This window comes from Strix uralensis, chromosome Z (genome assembly GCF_047716275.1).
Source record: "Strix uralensis isolate ZFMK-TIS-50842 chromosome Z, bStrUra1, whole genome shotgun sequence".
NCBI classification, from domain to species: Eukaryota; Metazoa; Chordata; class Aves; order Strigiformes; family Strigidae; genus Strix; species Strix uralensis.
In genome coordinates, this window is record NC_134012.1 from 44,348,789 (window position 1) to 44,364,505 (window position 15,717).

The 15,717-nt window shown below is 43.0% G+C and overlaps 1 protein-coding gene across 7 annotated transcripts in view; it reads right to left on the reverse strand.

Moving 5' to 3' along the window:
• PIP5K1B (phosphatidylinositol-4-phosphate 5-kinase type 1 beta) overlaps nt 1-8,711 on the reverse strand; it is a 121,939-nt gene extending 113,228 nt beyond the window's left edge. For 2 of the 7 annotated variants that reach the window (XM_074856327.1, XM_074856330.1), the window contains exons 1-2: nt 8,639-8,711; nt 5,564-5,780 (exon numbers count right to left, since the gene is read on the reverse strand). The gene's annotated coding sequence lies outside the window, so the exon portion shown is untranslated. Of the gene's footprint in view, nt 1-5,563; nt 5,781-8,194; nt 8,354-8,476; nt 8,611-8,638 lie in introns of those variants that run through there. The other 5 variants (XM_074856331.1, XM_074856328.1, XM_074856329.1 and 2 more) reach the window with 5 other exon arrangements.
• Nucleotides 8,712-15,717: the final 7,006 nt, after the last annotated feature.

Genomic DNA, 15,717 nt, shown 5'->3' on the forward strand with positions numbered 1-15,717 from the left:
AGTCCACTTGACACGTCAATCTTAAGATGCATCTTCCACCCTGTAGAGCTCCTGTCACCTGTGTGACAACGCACATGAACCAGAAAGAAGCTGGGTAGGTTCAAACATTTAAAAGACTTGTCAAAATTCACTTCTCAGAACCTCTGGTTTTGCTATTCTGCTACAAACAGCTAGTCAAATAATATACAGTCCTAGGTGGGGTCTCTGTCTGTTGGCATTAATACTTCAGACTCCAGTGTAAGCATATGCAAAGCACATGACAAAAGTCACACCAACACACAACAAAAACTGGTATGTTCTCTAGCATGACAGTAACCTAAAGAAAGATACGCAACCTTGTAAACACTAAACAAAGGCATGGGACAGCCTTACAAAATACCCCGTCTAGCTAGGCACTGGTATATTTCTTGGCTATTTTGCATTAACACTACAGTACTGTTGTTAGTCTGCTGTTTAACATATGCAGACACTTAAGATACTTCTCCACAGACAGGTCAAAATTAGTTGCCCATGTTCTACGTAATTCCAGGCAGAGCGCTTGGGACAGAGCAAAGATGACAGTTTACAATACTTCAAGAATTAATTGAAGTTTTGAGGGCTAACAGGTAGGATGCTCCTCCTACTGCTGGAGTTTCTTTTTTCAAATGCTGAAGCATAAGATTTTGAATAAAACACCCTTAAGAATGCATTTCAGATGTGAAGCAGTACAGGAACCATCTTAACCTAAGTATTTGTAGTTATAAGTTACTCATTCTTTAGTCCTGGCTCTGAAAAACTGTATTTAAAACAAACCCAAACAAATGAAATGTTAACAGCGAACATTTAGCAGATATTCCTACCTAAATTCCTACCTTCATTCATTCCTAAATGAAACAAGAAATTTGCCATTCACATTGCCATTTAAGAAGTTCTTCTGAATTACTATGGATTATTGAAGGGGTCTGAAACTCTTCCTTCTCAGAATCAGTACCACTAAAACTTTTCCTAAATTCATTGTTTCATCAAGTTACAACAGAATTTTAAAAGGTATCTTAAAATTACACAGGCGTTTTAGTTGTAGGTACTTTTAGTATCTCATACTTGAATTCCATTATTTGCACACCAAGCAATAATATTCTACATGTTTTTCTGGCTAGAAATCAGATGTCAAATTGCCTCTTTGAAAATGTTAACTCTGCCTTCTGCATATGCTAACAGTCACCATATTGCCATGACTGAAAATTAAAGTAGCCCCAGCAGTACCACATCTCTGTATGGGATCACCACCACACATTTCATCAGAATTCTAACAATCAGAGGAAAAAGGTGATCATGAAAGACTATGATCCTTACTCATCCACATTCCCAGTACTTTCAAACTATTTCTACTGTAAAGACTGGCAAAGCCTCAAAGCAAAGGTTCCAATTTAGATTTCTATTACCACTCAGAAATACATTATAATGTTCTTTCCATTTGCAATGCTTTAGTGTCCTACTATAGTGAACTGTGAATAGCTGGCAAAAGGTTTACAGTGTAATCCAAACCTGATAACATGAAACATACAAGTATCATTATTTAACAAGATGACTTGTTACATCATCATGTTTGTATTAAAAACAAAACCAGAAGCTGTGGACTCCCATCAAAAGGTTTTCTGTTTCCTAGCCAAAACCCTCTTCATAATACTTCCTTTGTTTCCATGGTGAACAAAGTGACTGAACTTGGTGAGACATCTCTCTTCTCTCCTAGGACCTTCCACTACCACTCTGAATGTGAGAGTTTCTTTTCCTTAAAGCATGTGCAATGTTGAGTGGGGAATAAAGGACTAAAGTATCAGTGCCTCAAAGGCTTCTGTGTGTGCCTGCCTTCATGCACTACAATATACCTTATACAACTATCCATACTGACTTCCACATCAATCAAAATCAAGCAGACACCAGTTTTGGCAGAACCTAGGTACGCAAGCTTGCCTTATGGGTGTGCTCCTCTGTGCAAGGTAAGTCACACGTGCCTTTTTCTTTCCAGAGTACTTACCCAGAGCTCTGAGGGGTCTTACACAAGACCACTCAGAGCCACAGAAATACTGCTTTATCTCTCTGCAGCCTGGTGTCCAGGAGCTGGGTGGGCTGGGTAAAGGGCAGTCTCCACACCCCACAAATCAGGACCACCCCCTCTGCTCTCTGAATAGACTGACATAAACATACCACAAAGAAAAACTGAGGAGATCCTAATCAGCGCCTGCAGGTGTGGATCTGCTGATCATGCTTTGCACTATAAAGAGGGTAAAAGTGCAGATATCTTTACGTGGACTCATAAGCAAAAAGTCTACACTTGCATGGCAACCTCTCCATCAGTCAAGAAAGTAAATTTTCACCCCTCTATCCTCAGATAAACCTCTCCTAACATGGTCAGTAGACACACTGAAGAAAAAGGTCTGAACAGGATTATTTATTGCCTTAGCAATAGTTTTTTTAGAATTATGCATACAAAAACATTAGTATATTCAAACAAATTAGCACACAAGCCCTCTCAAATCTGTAAGACATCAGAACAAGAGAAGCACACACTAAAGACAAAGGTCTTTAGTCAAAGGTCACATCTGACACATCCCTTACTGGAGCATGTCAAACTTGACACTAAAGTAACTTTGAATAATGAAGTGATCCAAAAAACTTTACTCAGCACAATTGAAAATAAAGTTCAGTGTTCTTACTTGAGGTGGTTTTGGTTCTTGTCCGGAGGTTAAAAAAAAGTCCCTGTCCTACTGTTATCAACAATTGTCAGACAAGCCAAGCACATACCACTGCACACGCACATCTTGTTACTGAGGAGGAAACACCGTCAAGTTGTGTAGTGCTACCTGTCACACTTTAAACCTGGACATGGTCTCATACAAATACTGCATTACTCTCAGGCAAAAAAGCCTTGACTCATGACACATTAAAACTAAGACTTTAATTAGGTACCAAGGGAAAGAACAGGTGCAGAACCTTTCAAGGCAGAAAGTTATTTTAGCAGTATCCAGGGAATCCCAGAATCTTTTCATTTAGTTCAATCGTCCTTGGAAGATTTTCATATAGAGTCATAACAGGAAGTCCATGAATGTTTAAACTCCTTTTTAATAAACCTACAACTTTATATCTCAGGTTAGGGAAGGTACATAACCATGAAGGCTACTACCTTGATCGAAAAGAAACACTTTAATTAATCTTCTAATTTGAGATAGGCAGCAGAGGTGGCTGCAATGGATTTTGACATTACCCAAATAACAACTTGGCTGCTCTCCATTTCTCTGGATCTTGAGTGCTTAGGATGGTTTACCAACAGCTGAGTTTGCTGGGGCAAAAAAGCAAATAAACACACTTCCCAAAGTTGGTAAACCAACAGATTACAAACTCCAAATCACTCAGAGAACAGCAGAAACCTTCAGTAAGCTAAAAAAAAAAATTAAGACCATTTGACACACAGTCTGTGACTCTACTGTTGCCTCAAAAATCATCAGTAATGAGCAAGCCACAGTCTGAGACATGCTATCTCATGCAGTTAATCCTCTTCATGAACTGAAAAAAACTCAACCAGAGATTTGGGGAAGAAACAAGTTTGTAACAAATCCAAGAGGAAACACTTATTGGCTCTCATGATCTTGTGACTAATGGCAGGAGACTTCATAGAAGTTTGTGTAAGTAAATAGGAGAGCCATTCCAGCACTGGGAAACCTTTCTACACACACCAGTCAGCAAGAGCAGCAATCTACAACAGGTCAGAGGCCAGCACAGGCTATCACCCCCAGTATAGACCTGGGGCTCCCATCAGCTTGCCACCCTTGCTACCTCCCTGCTCCCCCAGCTGCTGCTGCTGGGGCTAGCTATGTTGAGACCTGCAGTGTGCCAGCCATACCCCTCCTACAATTAAGCTATCATTTAGCTGCACGGATATATCCTCTCACATTTAGCTGACTCACACTAGTACCCAGGCCAAGAACTTCTCATGAAAACAAACTCAGCAGGAGAAAAAAGCAAATTACTTTCCCAGATAGAAAGGAACGGGAAGTTCTGGGTACAAAACAGACCGAGACCACAGGCTTTGCTACGCTGCAGGTCGCGGCAACACCAGGAAAAGCCCTGATGGGGACAGAAAGTGAGATTTAGACCATGATGCAGACTGGGGACATGGTGGGGGCAGCAGCTGTTGCAACCAAGCAACAAGTTTCTCTCTCTTGCCTAGATGACATGAACACTGACAACAATCTCACATACCACTTTCTCAAGAGCAAAAGAAGCTAACAGGTCTCACTCTACTAATTCCACTTCTCTTCCACCTCTCCACTGCTGTTTACACACCCCCAAAGCAAATTGTACCAGCAAATTGTACCAGTTAAAGATACCAGTTGAAAAATAGCTGCCCTCCACACCAATTTCTTTTGCTCTTGCAAAGATATTTTTAACCCAGATCAGTTCAGTGATCTGATATTATCACAAAACCTCACCAACAGTTGTGCAACCAGAGTCAAAAAAGTGGCAAACTGCCATAACAGTTGTAGCATTTTAAAGTCAGCTTTGGTGCTGAAGGCAACATCCTATTCACCTGCTAGCAGTTTGCTTCAGTTCAAATGGCACAGCTAGGTTTCTGGAGTTGTGAACAAGATTTAATAACTGCATTTGTAAATTACACCCATATTTCTACTACTGAATGGTATTCAATTTTTTAAGTATTTGTGTAATCAAACCATCTTTGTATTTGTGTTCATTATACTTAATATAATTCTGATCATAAATTAGCAGCTCTAGTCAAAGGACACCAAGGTAGGCTTTCCAATTTACATCTTCATGTGCCAGAAAATTGCCAACTCAGTAAGTTTGTACAGAGACAAAAATGAACCAAGCAGAACCTGATTCCACATTTTTGGTACTTTTTGTACCAGTTTTATGATTCACACTGAACTGGTCTTCAATAAGAGGATAAAAATCATCTTACTAACACTGGACCATGACCTGCAGACATGCACTTCTTACACAGCACTGGATGACTCTTTCAGTCTCTGTCTCAGCTCCAGAGTAACACGGGCATTCCCTGGCCTCAAAGAGACATTTTAAAAGGTGTATCACTAGCTATAGAATTTTAAATGCTGCTCTAAGCAGGATCACATAAAAAAACAAAGGGTACCAAACACAGGGGGCTGGCTGGGTGACATGCAGTCACACAAGACATGAACCTCGATCTAAAAGAGCTACCAATAAAAATTAACACAGTTAATAAAATGGCCATCATCTAGCACCTGCTTTACTAGACAGAAGTATCCTATAGCTATGCATGTACACAGCACCAGACAAAATTTTACAATTAACTTCTTGACTATGACACAGATCATAGCTGTGACATACTGAAGAAACTAATGCTAGCTTACTATTACTTTTAGTTTTTAAAAATCCCATATTTCAAAATACAAAACACAAGCATATCTGGACAATGGCAAAAATATGTAAGGCACCTGCAACACCTACAACTTCCCCCCTACTCTGCTGATCACAAAACAGCTAGTTTCACAGCCAGGAGGAAATAACAGTAAAATGGTAGATATTGTACCTTGCAACAGGTTGGTATGGCTTTCTAGTTCACAACTGAAGAATGAAGAGGGAAAGTAGAAGATGGATTTTCAGCTTACTGAGGGAGGGCTTGAAGTTTCTTCCCCACACAGAAGGAGAAAAGGCTCTTTCTGGACTGTACAAACATGAAGAATAAGACAAGGTGCATGACCTCCTAACCACAGCAGGAATCTGCGACGACAAGTCAGATGCTTGATCTATTTAGGGAAAATAAAATTCAGAGTATCAGTGGTGTGGGCCCACAACATGCAGGTAGAGTACAAAATGGATTCAAACACAAATTACACCTAAAAGATGAAGAATGATCCAAGCTGTACCTAACACTGCATGGCAAGGAAGACATGAGGACCATCTTCCCAATTCTTGCCTAGGACTATCAGTAAGACTTCATTTAGAAAAGCATTTAATTGCATTTAACTTGTGCAGAGTTTTCTATTCAGTTCTAAGCAACACGGGGTTTTGAACATTACAACACATACCAAACTACGCATTCATATGCTTCTAAGTACACATTTTATTTCACCTGATGAATGAACTTTGGTTCCTAGCTTCCACAGTACATAAATCTCAACTATAGCACCATGTAATTACCAGCAGGAACCAAAGTAACCACACTGCAACACCAACAAGTATACATTCTGCAAGCATTGTGTAAGACAACCATTTAGGCAGGCTTTCAGCAACTGTTAGCACAGCACCGTATCCTGCAGGGTGCTGAAAATTTGCACAGAAGCTGCACCAGCTTAAAACCAAAGGGGAGCTGAGGGGAGAAAGGGAGGGAGCACCTGACAAAGAGCTGCCGAGGTCCTAAGGAAAGGCTGTTGCCAGCTCCTAGCCTAAAGTAGCTGAGAACACCAACACACTTAATGTGTCTTGGTTACAGGGACCATAAACACACAGAGCAGACACTGTACACATGCAGCTCCAAGAATTAGCAAGTACCTTTTCAACACTATATGGCCAACGTTATGAAAGCCACAGTGAAAGCACTTTTTATAGTTTCTAACCCATTCTGCTGGTGTCAAAAGCAAGAAAGAAATACCTTAGCTACCTACAGTCTAGATAAGAAACAAAAGTGAAAAAAAAAAAACCCCACCATTCCACAAACACACACTATTACAGCAAACCATCTAAGCTTATGCTTATTTTTAGGCACGTGTTTCAATTCTCCTGATATCAAGAAGACCTAAATACCTAACAGAAGATTATAAACAGCCCTAAACTAGCACCAGCTGAACTCAATGAAAGAAACCTCCTGCTGTTTTTAATTGTTTAAGGATCGATGCCTAAACTTAGAATATGATTTTCCACTCCCTGTTTTATCTAACCGGGGGAGTGGAAGAATCCAGGAAAGAGATGAATACAATAAAATAAAAAAACTGAAGAGGAACATTTTTACAATCATGTTTTATTTTTCTCTCTATTAATTAACAGAAACAAACTTTTAAAAAACAAGACTTAAATACTGGTGTTCAGTTTTGGTTTTCATGAATCAATTTTGAAATGGCTACAAGGCAAAAAAGTACATTAAGGATGGGAGACAGTAGCTGGGTGGAGGAAGAGATGTGACAAATTAAGAATTACTTCATTTTTTTAGGTTCTGGAAGATTCATAGTAACAACTACATTAGCAATTCACCTACGTATTCTCTGCTTTAAAGATCAAAGAATTTTGAGAGACCACTTAATGAACTTCATTAAAAAGCATCTCTAATAAACTAAGGGATAAACATCCTATAAATTTGAGACATAAAAAACCCAGTGGGTGCTACAATATACATTCACTAATTTCCAAACAGTCAATGCTCCTTACGTTCGGTTCATCTTAAGAGCTTCTGTGGTTTTAATTTTGATCTGAGCCCTCCTCCAACTTACATCATCCAAATGTTAGCTCAAAACATTTACATAAATACGTAACTCTAACAAAATAGATGGAACAAAACCACTGTTTCTTCACCTCAAGCAGTATCCTTTCAGAGGCAACATGAAACAAGTATATTTACATTCCCTTTGTGAGAATTAACATAGCATCCGCACAAAGTCTTCTTAAAGCTCCATTTTAAAGAAGTAGCATTAAAAAGAAAAGGAGGGGAAAAAGCCCCCAAAACAACCAACCTCTGATCACCTAAGCAGTGTATTGGAAACATTGCTCATTTAGGAAAGCCACTTTATGGTACTAAGAAGAAAGTTTACTATTTAAAGAGTTTCCTGCTGCCGGCCGCTATTCAGTAAAACCAGCAATCTGGGTCAGAACGGTCTCTGCCCGCCCCTGCTCGCTGAGCGGCGTTGCGGAGCGGCCCTGGGGCGCCCCGCCGGACCTCCACGGGGATGTGCTCAGCGCACCTCAGTAAACTCGTTCAGTCACAGCAGAGTTTAATCCTGGAATAGCCAGCGCCGAACGCACGCAGGAACCTACCCCTCACAACTCCCTCAGACGCTGTTGGGTTTTGTGGGTTTTGGGGTTTTTTTTTCCTTAAAAAGCTACAATCCCACAGTCAAGAGACTTAAAAGTCCGTGGAAGTTCACCGACACCGCCCACCCCCCCCACCTCCCCCCCAAAAAACCCCAAAACCCCCAAACCCAAACACACACAAAAAGCCCAGAAATGAGACCCGTTTTCCGCCAGTCCTTCAAGCTGCAGCCGGCACGGCCTCGGGTGCAGGTGGGGCTCCCCAGCGGGGACAGGGACCAGCCGGGCCCGGCCCGGCGCGCCCATCGCCCGCCCTCCCCCACAGACCTGCTCCCTGCGGAGGACTAAACAGACCTAAAAATAAAACCATAAAAGAAAAAAACCGGACAGCGCGCGCCGAAGCCCCCTCACGCCCCGCGGCGAGACCGCCCACCCCACAGCGGGGAAAAAACAAGGCAAGAAAGAACGGAGGCGCTGCACGTACGGATGGACGCGCCGCGCCCGGCGGGTGCCCGCGGCCAGCCCGCGACGGCCTCCAGCGAGGCCTCCCCCCGCTCCCGCGCCCTGCCGAACCCCCCGAGGCCGGAGTGGGGGATCAGGCTGCTGCCCCCACCCCGCCCGGACGACAGCGCCTCGGCTCCCTCACCTCCAGCGCCGGTGTGTGGCGGCGTGAGGCGGCGCGGCGCGGCGCGGCGGGCCGCGGCCCAGGCCCCGCCCGCGGGCCGACTCCTCCCGCCCGCCCCGCGGGCCGAGGCGGCGGGGGCCGCCCGGCGTGCGCCCGGCGCCTCCTGTCTGCCCCGCCCGCGGGACGTCGCCCCCGTGGCCCCGGCCACCTCCCCTCGTCGTTTGCCGGCTCTTGCGCTGTGCTTGTGGGCACTCTGGGCACAGGAGGTTTTTTGGGGCGCCGCGGCGACCCAGGGAGGGTGCGCGCCTGGTGGCTGGAGGTCCCGGGTTCCCGGGAGACACGGCCGCAAGGGGTCATGAAGGGCTGCGTGCTGCTTTGTGTGATGTGCGAGGCCGAGGTGTCGCACAGAGGCGTGACAGCACCTTGGACGCGGTTTTGACAGGAGGCACTCGGCCTCCGCAGCCAGACAGCCGTTCGGGACCGAGCCCCTCGGCCTGGACCGAAGGGTCAATGTCTGGTGCACACATGCTTCCTTGCCTCTCGTTTGGTTTCTCCAGGATTGCACTCATTCATCACGTGTGGGCTCCGAGTACTGCTTCTCACATAAAACTGCTTTTGGTCTGGGCAGCAGGAGACACGTACACCCTGAGTGGGACCACACAAGAACTGTCACTGCAGCATCCGCCTGGGCCCCCATCCATGCTGAGAAGGCCAAAAATCCCATGTTGTTACTTCCCCCAAGGTCACGTGCTTTCCATGTTTAAGTTTTGCAGGCCTCAGGGAGGTATTGAGGAGGAGGGCAGTGAGGAAGGCTATAAATCGGCGTAGATGAATGGATAAGGAAAGGAACCTGGGAGAACAAATGCGCAAAAATTTGCCACTGAAGAAAATAAGGGATTGGGAGGACCTCGCCTGCAACACTGTTGCGTTCAAGGGAAGGTCTCTTTTGCAGCGGCCTGAGCTCTCATGGAGTGGAGTGCTGCGGCTGTACCCCTGCTGTGCAGCTGTCACGGATGAAAGTATTAACATGGTGATGGTTTAGCAGGAAATCTAGATTTATTAATAACTAACAGCAATTTATCATTACAAAATAATTCAGAAATGTTGAAAGAAAGAAAAGCGACTTATTTACAGATTCTAAAATGACAAGATTCACACTAACTTAATGGTACCTTAATTTATATTTATATGCATGCGCATACACAAAACACGCAGAAACAAAAGTATCTGGATGCAGTAGAATGAAGTATACGTACCCACACACCAATAAACAGAGAAAGAATGGGTGAAAGAGAAGCTACCTCAAAGAAAAATTTCCCTCTCGAGTTTAGAGCAAATACTCACAATGCCTTGGCATTCCTCAACGGGCGATAATTGAGACTCGAGCGGGTGGACTTCGCCCTGGCCTTCCGTCAGCTCTGGCAGCAGACGACACCTGAAGGGTTTGGTACCTGAGAGGCGTCCCAGCTCAGGGGAGGTGCTGGTCACAGGCCCGCTGCGATCCAGGAGAGCTCAAAGGGTCTCCCTGGTGGTCGCCATTTATGGGGTCCAAGATAACTGACTTTTGTCAGATACCTTCTGGTGCCTTCCAGCAGTTGCACAAGAACTTGATGAATGTGCAGCTCTGTTATTGTTCCCATTTGACCACATCCCAGGCACAGGTGTGCCAGGCCTTTAGGAGATGATGGGCCATTTTAACTGTTTCAGAGCAATCGGATAGCTCGGGGGATGTGGGTGGAATCACACCTAGCACCAAGCAACCCAACAAGGAGGGGCGGGGAGGGGTGAGAATTGCACCACCACAGCGGCCCAGGGCTGCACAGGTGGCCATGCCTGCTCACTCCTTGAGAATGGCTACAAACCTTTAGCATCTGCTCAGGACCTTTTTATTCCTGGTAGAATAGACTACTCCCATGCTACACAAGATGAGTGCGTAATAGCTGTGCATTTATAGCTGTAATTACTGATATCAGATGCACTGACTCATGCACGTTGAATTCCAAGTGCAGAAGAAACTATTGTATGTGGGTACATGTTAAAGAAAAGAAATCACATAGCATTTCAATGTGCTACTTCCATTTTGTTCCATTTTATTCAAGGTCCTTACTTCATGCAGTTTCTTATCTGCAATGGTATTTATAACAAATGATAGCAGAGTGACTACATAGTGTTTTCTCAGATCGATCTGCAATAGTCACACCACTTAAATGACGATGGCTTCCCTCAGGTCAGAGCTGCAAGGGAGATTCTGGTCTCACTCCCTGATGCTTCAATTTCTGTTTTTCACACCAGTAGTGCAGAGGCTCATATACACCACAGTCAGATGTGCCATCTGACTCAGCTCTGAAGCCTTAGAGTGGATGACACTTTCTTATAATGTATTCAAAATCTGCAGCATTAACTAGCTCATGGTGATATTAGTATTTGGAAGATGACGGAGAATAATCTAATACCATCAGGGCTTCTCAGAATTTCCTCTCAGATCTTTAATGTGGACTGCACGTTAAGTTTCACCTCAAACAGCAAGACTGAACTGTCTTACAGAACTCTTGAAAAGGAAGCTTTAAGAACTGCAGATACTGGTTTTAAGAACTGCAGTGTCACTGACACTGGTTATATGCAGCAAACAGGCAATGCCAAGTCCCAGGCTCAAGAAGAAGAGCAGACAGAACTCTGATTCCTCTTCCTGAAAAAAAAGCATCCTAAAGTAGGAGAGAGTTTCTTCCTTCTTTCTTCTTTCTGTTGAACCAAACAGGGACCTGAATGTTTTTTTCCACTCACACGTGCACTCAGTAACAGTGCTATATGATGCAAGAAAACTGTCAGTAAATGACAAGTTATGAATCTCAAGGACCATTTTCTTCTCCTCACACTGCCAGGGTGGTAGCTAAGTGCTCTGGGGTCTGACAGCATCATCCTGCGCAGATATGTGACAACCAGCCTGATAAGAGTCGCCACTAGCTGTGGTAGTAGATTGCTCCTTACAATCTAATTTTCTGCAATTGTCTATCATTTTGGTAGACTGCCCTGCACTGAATTCCATGCTAACACTTTATGCTGCTTACATCATATGAGATAACTGCAGAAAATCTGGAGCCATAAGTGGTAGTCCAAACATTTTTCTTACTCATATAATCACACTTTGATGGGATTGATGGTGCTGTTTATGTAGAAGATATTTATGTTCATGGCTTCAGAATATTAAAACATCTTACAGCCCATGTATTTCTTCCACAAAATATCTGAGATGAGAGAAGTACTATTATTTAGTTTTATAAATGGGTGACTGAAAACATGTATCGACAATACACTAAAGTCAGTTTCAAGACTCATAGTTTTAGATTAAAAGCACTGTGGCAGAGTGATGATCTGGTATAAGCTCACCTCGCTGGTTCAGACTCCTTCAGATTGTTTATATGAATTAGCTTTACAGTGATGAATATTTTACCTTTCCTTCCTCAGCAGCTTACATTCTTGACTGTGTGGGGAGAAGCATAATTATGTGCCAGAACAAGTTTATGCTACTGGGAGAGCCAGTGATGCACACGTCCAGGATGAATTTTGCTGGAACCATCAGTAGTTGCAGCATGCTGAGTTTGTGTGGTGGGGGTTTTTGGTAGCAGGGGAGGGGACTGCAGTGGTGGTCCCCTGTGAGAAGCTTCTCAAAACTCCCCCGGCTCCCAGTCACACCCACCTCTGGCCAAGGCCGAGCCAATTACTGATGGTGGCTATGCCTCTGTGATAGCGTATTTAAGAAGGGGAACCTGAGAGGGGGTGGGGACTGTGAGGAAGAGTTATGAGAAGGACACCTATACAAATACTGAGGTCAGTGGAAGGAAGTGGGGGAGATGCGCTGAAGCAGAAATCCTCCTGTATGCCATGGTGAGACAGCAAGGCTCTCTCCTCTGGCACTATGGAGGTCACCAGTGGAGCAGATGCCCACCTGTGGCCTGTGGAGAACCCCACACCAGAGCAGGTGGCTGTACCTGAAGAAGACCGGGACTCTGAGGGAAGAAGAAGCACCCGCTGTTGTAGTCTGGTGCTGGGAGGACTGCAACATGCGGGGGGGACCCATGACACAGCAGCTTGGGAAACACCGCAGCCCATGGGAAGGGTTCACATCAGAGAAAGTTCATGGAGGACTGTCTTCTGTGAAAGGGGTCTCATGGAGCAGGAGAAGAAAATGCAGAGGAGTGCTTCTGCCCCACCACACCAGGAGGAAAGAGCATTGGACTGACCAAAAACCTGCCATTCGTTGCCCCTGCACTGCTTGGGGCACGAGGTAGAGATAACGGGATCACAGCTGAGCCCAAGGAAGAGGGCAGAGGTGGGGAGAAGGTGTTTTTAAGATGTGGTAATGCTTCTCACTGTCCCACTCTGTCTGTTAAGTGTTGTTTTGTTGGTGTTTGAATTAAAGTGATGTTCTTTTTCTTCCCCTAACAAGTCTGTCTTTTGCCCATGACCATAGTGAGTGAGACACCCCTCCCTGTCTTTATCTTGATTCCCTGAGCCTTTTGCTTTATTTTTTCCTTCCCAGTCCTGAGAAGGAAGGAGCGAGTGAGCGGCTGCGTGGTGCTCAGTTGCACTCTGGGCTCAAACCACAACGTTTTTATTGCATCTTCACATTGCCAAAACATTTGCATAAAGATGGCAATATAGAGTGCCCAGTCACTGCAGAATACTTATATGAGTTCCAGTTGTCTCTAACAGAGGAGTGAGATCAGATGAGTGAGATCAGATGATCAAAGTAATTTTTTTTTTGTCTAGAAATCCATGAGCCAGTGCTGATCTGAGCTACTAACTGTGTAAGTTCAGGGTACAGTCCAACATCATGCACAGATAGTATTTTAGGCCTACATTAGTAATTTCACCTGTACATTTGATTTTACACATCTAGTAACCATGGATCAGTTTTTGAAGGAAAGTTACACACAGGAAGATTTACTTTCCTCAGCATTCAAGGAAAAAAATAAGAAAAGAAAAAAACTAAGAAAGGATTTCTAGAAATCTGAAAATGCAGTAAGGAGCAACTTAGAGTCTTCTGATTAGCAATGGGTAACAAAGCCTTTTGCGTCAAGAGCCTTCCTCTAGATCATGACTTATGCAGGAGTTAAAACTCAGCATGCCATTTCAAGACTGATAACTCTGTGATATGTTAATCTGAAGATTTTTTTTTTCTAGAAATGTATAGAACTACAAAGAGTTCTATTCTCTTAATTAAAGTAAGCAATTTTCTTTCCTCTCCTATGTTCCTCTCCCACCATGATTCCAACCATGCAAGGTTATATTAAAAAAAACCTACCTGTTTTCCAGTTATACTGATTTGATCAGCTTATGAAAATAAAAAAAAAGGATATATCTTAAAATATTATTAAGCATGCTCATTAAAGATACACTTTATAGGAAATTAAAATATATTGCTCTCATATATATTGCTCTCATATATTTGTCTGAATATTCAAGGGACATTTCTCCTTTCTGTCTAGTAATGGCAGATATCATAAACTTCTTATATTCTTACATACTGTCAAGCTAATGTGAGCTATGGCATATCAGCATGTCAGCACTAAGTCTGAACCTTGTTTGCTGAAAACAAGGGCAGGAGAGAGGGCCTTATAAAAGGGCCCTGAATGCTTTTAAGAATCCAGATCTTTTTCAATAGGGATTACCTGGATTTCTGATGACTGCTTTCAGAAGAGCGTTAAGTCTTTGGTATCTAAGAACTGCTTGCTCATTTCCCTCCTTTTTTTTTTTTTTTTTTTTTTTGTTGCTCCACCAGCAATGGAGATAACTGAGCAGAACTAGTCTCTCAGCTATGCTCTAGAAATCAGAGAGCTCTTCATACTGTTACTGACATGAGCCACAGTAATTCAGATGACATTTGTCTACAAATTGGCAAATCAGTCATCTTGATCCCTTCCTTACAACAAAACAACAGTCTTTGTACTGTTGATATTATTCTGAACAGAACAGGTGCACTCTTCTGAAACCAATGAAATATGGGGAACTGTCTCCTCTCTGAATCACTTCTGCAGTCCAGCCAAGTTTACAAATAAACTCCGTCTTTCTGGATTCCTCATCCATTACTGCATCCTCTTAGCCACCCACACATCCTTGCATTTGTCCTAGTTAATAACAGTTCTATGATAAGCTGGGTTTCTTTGGTTGGTGTTGTAACTGTGAGGCTGCAGAGCATGCGTATATGGTGCTGACAATGTGTAGACAGGATTTCCAGTCTGAGTGTTGCCACTATTTCCTGTTTTTTTGAAGACGATTACATAGACTAAGCCAGGTCCACAGGGGAAATTGCATGTAAGAGAAAAGAGGTTGTAAAAACTTGCAAAAAAATTTCTAAAAGTGAGAAGGAGAAAGCACCTGGGTGAGTTAAAATGCCAGCACTGACAACCAGAAAGCATACAAAGTTCTGGCAGTTACTAAATGAGATTAAGTTTTGCCACACATTCAACTGAAAATCGAGCAGTGTTGAGCTCTCCTAGCTATCAAAAACTAGATGACGTTGACTCTGTTTCCCAGTTTAGGACATGTATCTGAAGTGATCTAATCCCTAGGAAGAACAGTCATGGAGTAATTCTAAAACAATTTTCTTTTCCTATGGATTTTACTGCTGAGAGGATATAGATGCTAACTGATGCAAAATCTTCAGAGGAGGGGAAGAAATTAGTAAAATGTTAGAGTAAATGTTGTCTGAACTTTTTTATTGACTAGACTTCATTTCATGCTTTTAAAAATAACATTGCAATGACCATAGACTTGTCATTTTAGATAAAAGGATGATTTGAACTAATCCTTTTAAAGAAGCATCAGATTTAAAGTGAGATTGCATTTATAAATATTTTACATGTTCACTGTTCATGATACACTCATTAATTTACAATAAATTGTGTTATTGAGTATAAGAATTCTGCTTCATATCTGAAGCAACCTGGAAAATTAAAATTCCATTTGAACACAAATATATCTTTAAATTCTACAAAAGCAATAATTACATAAAACAAATGAAAATGCAGGTACTAGCCTTAGCATGCACGCTGCAGACTTCTGCTGGCTTTTATGGCTTTCTCCTTCTCAAAGCTATGCCT